Here is an 11,141-nt window from a genome sequence, read left to right on the forward strand (position 1 = left end):
AATCAAGCTTAGTGTGTTGCATGGCTTTGAAGGATGAAAGATGGAATTTTCCAAGTTTGATCCAATCATTAATAGTTAGGGTTTTTAGAAGGGTCTGTAGGCTTTTGGCACTTTTTTAGGACATGTTTTTTGGTTTTTGGAAGAAGAATCGCATATGGGAAGTGTGAGGGGTGCCATGTGTATTTATAACCTCAAAATCAGTGTTTTATTCAGACTCTGCACCTGTAGAGCCCAATCAGCTGATCGTACAACCGAAACAGTTTAGCATACAACCGATCGGCTATGTGATGTCATCAAGAAGTCTTTCAGCTTTTCAGAGGATCTTTTGTCATTTTCTTGCCTTGTCATATGTGCACCCAAAATAGACAACATCGAGGAGAAATAATGACAATGCATGTGCCAAAAACACAAAATTTTATATATCAAAAATTGAGTTTTAAAAGCAATGGCAAAAAAGGAAAGTATAAGTAGTAACAACAGAATCAAAAGTTAGGGTCCATTCTCAAATCCCCTATCCCATTATACGAGTCAGTGTCCATCCCTTAAATCTACAAGGTAAATAGCTGAAGCGTCAGAGTGTTGATCTGACGTTGCTGAGCGTCAATCTGACGCTACAGGTCGTCCACCTGACCTTGTAAGCTCTTGTGGTCCCTCTAATGAAAATCTAAAAGGAAATTAGTTAGTGCATTTTATACATACATACATGCACACATCTTACATTGCATAAATCATTTTCTTACCCGCCAATCCTCGTCAAGGATGAAGAACTACCTCCTCGCAGCGCCGACCAATCGATGAACATACTTAAACTGGTCTCTCTGAACCTGTATGATTATTTGCATCATATGTCACTAACTTTTCATGAAAGGAGACGAGAACACACAAAGGAGAATGTTACTTATGTGCGTGCTAGTGCTCAGGGTGAACTTCGGAGGAAGACCCTCCATGGCGAGCTGGTGCTCCATTGCACCGTAGGGACTCCAGTATGAGACCATTGGATTTGGGGGGAATATGACACTCCATAGAACCACATCAAACATGGTTGTAGGAGGAGCCTCGTAACTAACACCATGAGAGGAGCCTGAAATATGGGAGGGCCTAGAACGTCGGGCAGATTGCCCTTTAGTCGGCTGAGGAGCAATAGAGGCATGGTGGATAAACTATAAACAAGATGGTTAGAAAATAGGAATATAAAAGATGAAGAACTCGAAGTAGACCAAAATAGGTAACTAAGCCATGATATCATCTTCAAAAGGCACAATCCCTAGCAATTGAGGAATAAAATAAGTGTAATCCATCCTTTGAGACCGAATGGTAAGATCCTTAGGCTCGTCGTATCCCGCCAAACATTCCACTAGTTCCTCCAAACTGTCTAGAACATAGAGAGGTGGAGGCAAGGGAACTCGGCATCTGCTAGGGCCTTGCTCCCACCCGTAAATCCTTTTGCCTAGGTACCACTCACGATAGGCAAGTCCGGCTAGTAAAATCCTCATCTACTTAAGGTCAGCTGTAGAAAGCATGTAGGGGTCCTAGTGACGATGCTCCTCCAGTCAATCACTCTGAATCTATAAACCAGAAAGGTAAGTAACTATATATATAAATCATGAGTATGACTAATAAATTTTGTTTATCTTGTCCTAAGTTAGGGAGTCGATCCATATGCGGTGCACATGAATCTAGGCCCACTCCAATGGAACACTCCTGCTCGAGCCCTAGCGACTCAAACGAGAGAAAGCTCGCAAGGTGCAAATGGGTTATGAGCCCACTAGAAGGCCGATATCTAGGGCCCAAACCTACAAAACAAGAATCAGCATTCGCAATACCAATAAAAGAAATCAGAAAGGTGAAGTCAAAGGATAACTTACATGGATCATATGCTACAAGCCGCAGATCTGCTTATTGCCTTAAATAGTAATGTCCATCTGATGATACAAATATATGAGAGCTGCAGACCCCTAGTTCTAGGAGGAGACCTAGTCCAAATCCTGCAACAGGGCCAAATAGTGGAAGTTCAGTGAATTCCCCGAGTCATTAAATAGAGTTGTACCAAAGAGATAAACTAGAAAGGCTCAGGCCATCTGATCCACCTCCCGAGTGTTTTGAGGAACAAGCCCTAGTAGTGGAGAGGTATGCTCTTGTAAGCATTGCAGTGGGTGTTCTTGCATGACGGCAAGAACCCAAGTAAATCAGTAATGAAGCACTCTCAGACATCAGAGATTTGATCATGGATTGCATCATCATATGGCATGGGCATGCCGATAAAATCAATGCCCGTGATGGCAGCAAATGAGAGAGCGGAGAGAGTCAACTCACCGACTGGGGTATGAAAAGTATGGCTGGTGTTCATCCACCTCTCGAGTAAAAGCATAAACGGAGGTGTGCTCCGTCCTCCCAGTAACCAATGGAAGCGTGTCAACAAAGCGGTGGAGGCCAGTATTGCCAATCCTAGCCTAAACTAGGCTCAAAGGTTCGTCGAACCACTCACAAGTGTTATAGAACTTTTCGACGAATCAGATTGACATAATGTCACTCTAAAAAGCACAAGCATAGGTATGTAAACACGTCTCAACCACGTTAAGGCCTCGAATAATATATAAATGACAGGAAGAAAAGTTTAAAGTTGAAAAAATACCTCTCCGATAGCCAAAAATGCCCGGTGAGTGTTCAATTTAGCCAAAAGGGGGTCTCCCCTTTCCTTTCACAAGCCCTAAGTAATTCTGGCAAGAAATCGATAGTGAGGACTCCCAGTTCCGTGCGATTAGAGTGCTTCCTGAGAATCTCGATGATGAGGCCGCCATTTCAAGACTAATTTCACGAGATTTGGTAAAGAAATTGATATAAAATAAAATAAAAAAGCAAAAAAGGATTTGAAAGAAAACAAAAGACAAAATAAAGATGAAGTGAATTTAAAGGTTTATATAGGTCCCAAAGGGAGGGCAAAAGTGCCATTTAGGGCTCCGGCCTATCAAAATTATATTATAGTCCTTGAATGGACCAAATACCGATACAAGTCCTTAGAAAACATATAGAAGGCCAGATTGCATCTCGAGGTGTAAATTTCTAAAAAATTGGTCCTTGACCTATCAAAATTACATTTTAGCCCCTAGGCAGACTAAGTGTCAACATATCCTCTAGAAAACATCAAACAAGTTAAATGACACCCCGAGGTGGAAAATTCTAACCAAAAGTACCCAAAAGTGGAAAATTATCAATTTGACCCAAAGTAGTAGATTGTTTCCTAAAATGGAAAACAACCAGAAGGAAGTTTCTGCAAACATTAAATTAGCGGGCATGGTCACCATATCAACAGACGTGGTTTCTAAATCACTAGGCAAAGTACTCAATTCAAGCAAGTGAAGTTCTCAATTCAAGTGGGCAAAGTCCTCAAACCTAAGCAAGCAAAGTCCTCAACCTAGGTAGGTGAAGACCTCAAAACTCAAGCGGGCATGTCATGTGGGCGTGGCTTCTACAACTCGCCAAGATATCCTTTTTTATCGTATCCTTGCTATTATGATTTGTCTTAATTTATTTAATCGCATTGCATGCTTATAAATTTTGACAAACCGAGAACAGCTGTTAGCACCCATTTCTCAAATCTAGATATCGAGAAAATTAAGGAATACTCTATGATGAAAGTTATTACCTTTCTCAGATCTCGGGAGATGAAGGATGGCCGAATCCAAGGTTAAGGTTGAGTTTAATCCAGTCAAAATTACCTCTTTAAAATCAATTTCGATTTAATTGTTAAGAATTGAGGGCTTAAATGATGATTTTTACAAATTCAGGGACTAAATTGTAAATATTTTTCAAACTTTTACTCTTTAGAGTCTATTGGCTCTACACAGAGTTGAATCAGCTCTGTGCAGAACCGACTGGCTCTACACAGTGCCGATTCATGGTTTTCTTGATCTGGTGTCATTTATTAGCATTTTAGAAGGACTTTATTGATAAACTCTAAAAAACTTAAAATATATCGATCTATTCCTAGGTTTTCCAAACTCTAACCCTATAAATACATGCTTAACTTTTAGGTTTAAAGGGGGATACCAAGAATTAACAGTCGATTCATTATTAGAAAAAAGATATACAGAGTTGAGACACTGAGAATGAACTAAAGAATTAGGAAGTTTTGAAGAGAACGACATAAGCTTTTTTCATATCCCAAGTAGTACTGGATCCTTAACCGATCTTTGATTCAACTGCATCATCGTCTCTTGAGACTCGTAGAACCACCAACTACAATGACAATCTGAGGGTCCCCCAACGTCGTCATCAGTTCTCAAACCTGGTTCTTTTTATGCTTTTCTAGGAACATATTAGGGTTATTGATTTATGTTTTTTATATGATTAGAATGGTTTTTATGGTTTATTGCATGTTATAATATTATTGGGAATTGAATATGATAATAAGAACTTTTTGGGAATTGAATATGATAATAGGAACATGTAGAGTTATAATTGTTTTTATCTCCTTCAATTATTAGTAACATGATTAGGATGTTAGATTAGATATATAATTCTTTAATGATTTGATAGTTAAATGTTTAAGAAATTACATGATCAAAATCTGATATTTAGCCATTTCTTATTTACTGCTATTTTATGTATTTTATGATTAGGATGTTAGATTAGATATATTCTTTAAAGTTTTCTTAGTTGATTTACATTCTTTTTATGTTTTCTATTTGATATTACACGTTTTTTTTAAGGGAAGAACTGACAAAAATCGGCTCTGCATTGAGCTGATCAGCTCTTCACATATAATCGATCGGCTCTGCATTCTAAAACCCTAAATTCCGGCCATTTGTGAATCTTTGATGTATTTTTTAAGTTATTTGCATTTTGTACTTAGTTTAGGTGTTTTTTTCTTTCCTTTTTTAGTTGTAGGCAGGTTGTAATAGCTAGATTTATTTTTGGCACCTTATTTTTCTTACTTTTGTATACTGTATAATTAAATAAGTGTAACATGATTAATTAACTAAAACGGGCCACATAAACTTAGGCCTTAAAACTGGACTTAGCATGAAAATCATATATTAGCTTAATGAATATGGTAATTGGGCTTAAACCTAAAATCCATATAAACTTAGTAGCCTTTGTCATGCTTAGTTAGGTTAAAATTGGGCCACATTAGATTTAGGGTCATTGAATTGGGCCTTTCCATAAAAAGTAGTAAATTGGGCTTAACAGGCTTGGTCATTAAAGTATAACTTATAATTGGGATAGACTAGATAAGCCTTGTACATAATGGACTAGTAAATTAGGTTAATAACTTTAAATATTAAGCTGGGCTTAAATAAAAAGGGCTAAGCTTAGGTGGAACTCACATGATGTAAGTGCTTGGTGTGTAGAAATGTTATGCTGCATTTATAGGGAATAGCCCGTTAATTACTAAAATTAAAGATAGATATACACAAATATGGAAGTTGGCTTTCGGATTCATCTATGGATTTTTGATGTAAGCTTAGAATCGAGAAACGTCACTCATTAGATAAAGTGTCCCGGTTACTCAGGTGGCTACTCCCATCTTCGCGCTAATTATGACTAGTTAGCGTGTTCTCAATTAGGTTAGAAAGCATTGTAATGCCGAAGTCGCTAAAGGCACTTGGGTGCGCGCCCAAAACCACCGCCCACAGCTTCTTGCTTTGTTAAAGCTACTCAAGTGACCAGTTTCTTTTGGTGATCCACACAAGCTTCTAAGCAAAGATCTCACTAAACCACTTTTAAAAGATTGAGAAAAATTGTTGGAGATTGAATGCTAGTTCCAAGTAAGGGGATGAATCAATTAATCTTACTGATTGATTCACCTAGGGTTTACTTGTTAAGAAAATGTTTTTCTTTCTTAGAATTTGCATATGAATGCTTATTACTTTGCGCACTACTAAAAAAACTAAAAGCAAAATCTATAAGATCTGAAAATAGAAGCATTTTCACTTTCTTCTCTTTGCATTTGTGTTCCTGGACTCAATAGCAAGCTCTCAAGTAATCTTATCCCTTACAAATCCAGGTGCAATGGTAGTGTGAAGTAGAAACCAGGCCTTGAAGTTATTATTTATGGTCAAGTCACCTTCAGTATCAATGTTACGCTCTATATTACAGCAGGCCCATAGCCTCTCAATCTTGTCTAGAAAATCTTGTCACAATGGGAGACCTTCAAAGTTAGGAGGATATGCCAAAATCAACTGTTATTTCCTATACTAGCGATAGAGCCTAAAAGGAGTATAAAAGGTAGATGCTCGAAGCTTGGGCAAGAGAACACAACCATAATATATTAGAAGTGTAACATGCTGAATCTTCCACCAAGGGTAGGTCCAACGAATAAGGGTATCTGGTATGTGATAAGCATCATACTACACATGTTTTCATGCCTGATTGTTCACATTTTTATGCATGATTATCCCGTTTTATGCTAGAATCACCTGTCTTTTGTTTCCCTTTTCATTTCAGGTCATTTTCGAAAGACACCATCAGCAATCGAGGGAAATACGTGTGATTACGGAGCAAAATCCATCAAATTGGGCGAGAACAAGCACCCCGAGGGTTGAGCACGGCCTGGACTCCGGCCGTGCTGAATTATCAAGAGGCTATCCCCAATTGTGCCATTTCAACACGCCTTCCGTAGCCACCACGGCCTCCAGCACGGCCTGTGGTAGATCAAAGACGCTTGGCACTACCGTGGTGGCTCGAACAGATTCAAAGACACCGACTCGTACGAATCAACTATATAGGCGATTTTGAATTCTAATTGAAGAAGACGATTTTTGGACTCAATTCCAAGACACACACTTAATCAAATATTTCCTATACCTCAATTGTAGACCTGGAGAGATCAATTTTCATCAATTGAAGGGAGGATTCCACTTATTCCAACATCGAATTGAAGATCAAGACAAACTTTGGGAGCATTCAAGAGGCAACTAGGGTTTGAGATTTGGAATTTGCAAATTTAGGGTTTCTCATTCAGCTTGAAAGAGAAGGGTGTACATACCTTTAATTTGTTTTTCCTTATTTTGTTCTTTAATTGCTTTGACTATGAACATGAGCAGCTAGATCTTTTGAATCCATTAGGGTTCACCTTTGTTGATGGATTATGCTTAATTGTTAGTTTTTTATAATTGTCATTCTTGCAATCTTCTTGCTATTCAGTAATAAAAGTTTGATGCAATTAATTTGAGAAGTTGGATTAATTGTTTATTAGGTTGTTTCTTGACATTGAGAAATGCTTGTTACAACTGGATTTTGAATAGTAAGGACCGGTAGTTAACACTTAGAGATGAGGTTGATTTACTCACGGATTAAGAACTAACAACTCTTAATAGTCTTAAATCATACTTAATGCTAATTTGTAGTAATCTGATAGGAAGAGATTCCATTAGGTTAGTGCAGGTTTAGGAATCCGGTAAGCTCGAGAGAGGAACCGGGATTCAATTCAGGATTTAGGCACGGGTAAGCAAGATCGACAATCCATAAAATTCATCTTTAGAATTCCATCACTTAGGTTCCCTTTTGGATTTATTTCTCTCTTTACAATTGTCTTTTAATTGTCCATTGTTGTCCTTCATTTACTTAATTGCACTCATAACCATTACCGGTATGTTAGAACTTGCACACCCTATTTCGGACTAGATAACATAGCAAGGTAGTAACTCTAGGTTCACCCGATCTCCGTGGATACGACCTTGATACTCACTAGTGCTAGGTCGTGACTCAGAGGTTCAACGCCTTAGGTGTAGGTTGCATAAAGAACCCATCAAGTTTTTGGCGCCGCTGTCGGGAACCGAATCTGAACTAGAGTGAATTGTTTTGTGTTAATTTAGTCATTATTTGTTTTATTCATTTATTCTTTAATTCTATTATTATTTATTATTATATTATTTTTGTTGATCGGTGGTTGTGTGGACTTTCGGTTTCGGTGTAGTTTATGACCGGAGCTCAAACTCGAATCTTATAGAGCCTCTATCCGATCCGTAATCCATCCCTCGGACTCTTAAGGAAGAGGTTGCAATTAGAAGAGGAGGAGATTGAGGTTGAGATACCTGTGGATAGACTAGACACGATGGAAAACCATGACCCCCACGCCGATGAGGATCAGAGGACGATGTAAGAGTTTGCTCGACCATCTTTGGATGGGACGAAAACTAGTATAGTCGACCGAAGGCCAACAATTTTGAGATAAAGGCCAATGTTATCCAGATGATCCAACAAAGCGTGCAGTTTGGAGGATTGCCCAAATGAGGATCCCAATGCACATAACTCCAACTTTTTAGAGATTTGTGACACATTCAAAATAAATGGAACAACCGATGATGCCATTCGGCTGAGATTGTTTCCATTTTCCTTGAGGGACAGAGCAAAGAGATGGTTGCAATCTCTTCCACAATGTATTTATCACTACTTGGAAGGCGCTATCAAAAATTTTTATATAAGTATTTTCCTCCCGCTAAAACCGCTAAACTTAGAAATGACATATCTTCTTTGTGCAGTTTGATGATGAAAGCATGTACGATGCACGGGAGAGATTTAAAGATCTTTTGAGATGCCGCCCACATCACGGATTGCCGGTGTGGATGCAGTGTTCGGACCTTCTACAATGGGTTGAACCTCGCAACGAGGCGATGGTGGATGCCGCAGCAGGAGGGGCGCTAAACAAGAGACGCCCGAGCAAGCTCGAACTTGATAGAGGAAATGGCCATGAACAACTATCAATGGCAATCCTCTAGAACCGACCAGGAAGACAAGGAGTGGTCAACCAAGTGGACTCTACAGCCTTGGCAGCTCAAGTGGAGCTTCTAGCCAAGAAGATCGACCAACTCAGATGTTTGCCCACGCAATGTAACGTTGGTCGCGAAGTTTTGTGGTGGCCCGCATTACAAAGGCGAATCGCATCACGGAGGTATGTTTGCTTCATCTTCTATTAGTTTTCCATCTAATTCTACTATATCTTCCGATGTTGAACAAGTTGATTATATGGGAATGCCCCAAGAGAATAACCCCTACAAAGAATACATACAACCCTGGATGGCGCAATCACCCCAATTTCGGTTGGAGGAACAATAATGCCCAGGTCCGCCAGTTTCCAAAGACTTCATCAATGTACCACAAAGAACAACTACTGGGCTTGCACAAGCTCCTCCTCCCCAAGAAAAGAAGTCAAATTTAGAGGAGCTCATGATGAAGTTTGTGACATCTACGTAAACAAGATTCCAAAGTAGACCGATAGTGCACTTAGGAATCAGCAGGCCTCGATTCGAACTTGAGACTCAAATTGGCCAAATTTCTAAGATGCTTTCGGAGAGACCTTCAGGATCGCCTCCCTAGCACTACAGAGTCAAACCCGAGGGAGCATTGCAAAGCTATCACCTTGCGTTCGGTGTAAGAATTTGACTAGTTCTTCGCCTTTAGCCGATAAAGATAATACAATCGTGCGGTGTCGAGCCGGCCTAAGGAAGGACCGGACCTTGAGATGGTAGAGAATGAGAGAAAGAAAGAAGACAGCAAAAGAGACTGTCGGGAGCATCGCCCTACCATATCCCGCAAGGTTGAGACAGGATATGGTGGACAAGCAATACAGTAAGTTTCTTGACTTATTTAAGCGGTGAAAATTAACTTACCTTTTGTTGAGGCAATTTCACGGTCAAATACGCCAAGTTTTTAAAGGAGATTTTGAGCAACAAGAGGAAGTTGGAGGATCTTGGTCGGGGTGGTGCTTAATGAGGAGTGTTCAGCTATTCTCCGAACAAACGCCACTCAAGCTGACGAGATCCAGTGGAGTTTTACTATCCCTTGTATGATTGGTGATTTATCAATTAGTGGTGCATTGGCTGATTTAGGAGCCGATTAACTTAATGCCCACTAGTTTATTTGCCAAATTAGGGTTGCATGAGCCAAAGCCTACTAGGATGAGTGTTCAATTAGCGATAGGACTCAAGTAAAATTCCTAGAGGTATTGTTGAAGATGTACTTGTAAAGGTAGATAAATTTATCTTTCCTGTAGATTTTGTGGTAATGGATATGGAGGGTGATAGCACTGCCTTTTATCCCTGGGTAGGCCTTTCCTAGCTACATCAAGGGTCAAGTATCGATGTAAGCGATGGAAAGCTTAAGCTTAGAGTTAATGATGAGACCATTACCTTTGACCCGGCCACTTCCATGAGACAACACCGGACTATGATAATACCGTATGTTCTATTGATGTTATTGATGATGTGGTTGAGTCCCATTTACAAGAAATTTTATGTACGACCCTTTCGCAAGTAGCATTAGGCCGAGGGATGAGGAGGAGTTGTCCAACGAGCAAGTGTTGGAGCAACTTGCTGTTTTATTGGCTTCTGAGCCGAGCTTGTCAACTGATCCCTATCTTTTTCTTGACAGTCTGGGGTGCGGAAAGTAAAGAATTCATTCAAGGACCCACCAGTTTTAGAACTGAAGGAGTTACCGAGCCACTTGGTTTATGCCTTCCTGGATGAAGAGAAGTGCTTAGCAGTAATCATAGCAGCCGATCTAACTCCGAAGAACAAGCCATGCTTGTTGGAAGTTCTAAGGAAGTACAAGAAGGCCTTTGCTTTCAATATAGCCGATATCCCGGCATAAATCCAAGTTTCGCTCTCATAAGATTTCATTGGGGGCCAGTTTGGGCCGTTCAGCCTCAAAGACGACTCAATCCGAACATGAAAGAAGTGGTAAAGAAGGAGGTAATTAAACTTCTTGATGCAGGTTTGATATATCCCATTTCCGGCGCTCGTGGGTTAGTCCCGTGCGAGTTGTACCCAAGAAAGGAGGCATCAGCGTTGGTAAGGAATGAGAAGGATGAGCCGATCCCGACTCGGACGGTAAAGCCCGAGTTTGCATTGACATCAGAGGCTTAATGATGCAACTCGGAAGGACCACTTCCCTCTTCCTTTCATTGATCGATGATTGAACGTTTAGCAGTCACATGTTTTATTGTTTTCTTGATGGCTTTTCAAAGTTACTTTCAGATTCCTATTGCACCGAGGACCAAGAGAAGACTACCTTCACCGCCCTTATGGGACGTTTGCTTATAGACGGATGCCATTCGGACTGCAATGCACCGGCTACATTTCAGTGCATGATGGCTATTTTGAGAACATGATTGAGGAGTCTATGGAGGTATTTATGGATGA

General features: G+C 39.9%; 1 non-coding gene across 1 annotated transcript; it reads right to left on the bottom strand.

The window, feature by feature from the left end:
• Positions 1-8,451: 8,451 nt before the first annotated feature.
• LOC125369071 lies at positions 8,452-8,557 on the bottom strand. The gene has a single exon (XR_007214564.1). It is a non-coding gene; the product is annotated as a small nucleolar RNA R71 (small nucleolar RNA).
• Positions 8,558-11,141: the final 2,584 nt, after the last annotated feature.

The sequence above is a fragment of the Ricinus communis genome, chromosome 1 (genome assembly GCF_019578655.1).
Source record: "Ricinus communis isolate WT05 ecotype wild-type chromosome 1, ASM1957865v1, whole genome shotgun sequence".
Taxonomy (NCBI): Eukaryota; Viridiplantae; Streptophyta; class Magnoliopsida; order Malpighiales; family Euphorbiaceae; genus Ricinus; species Ricinus communis.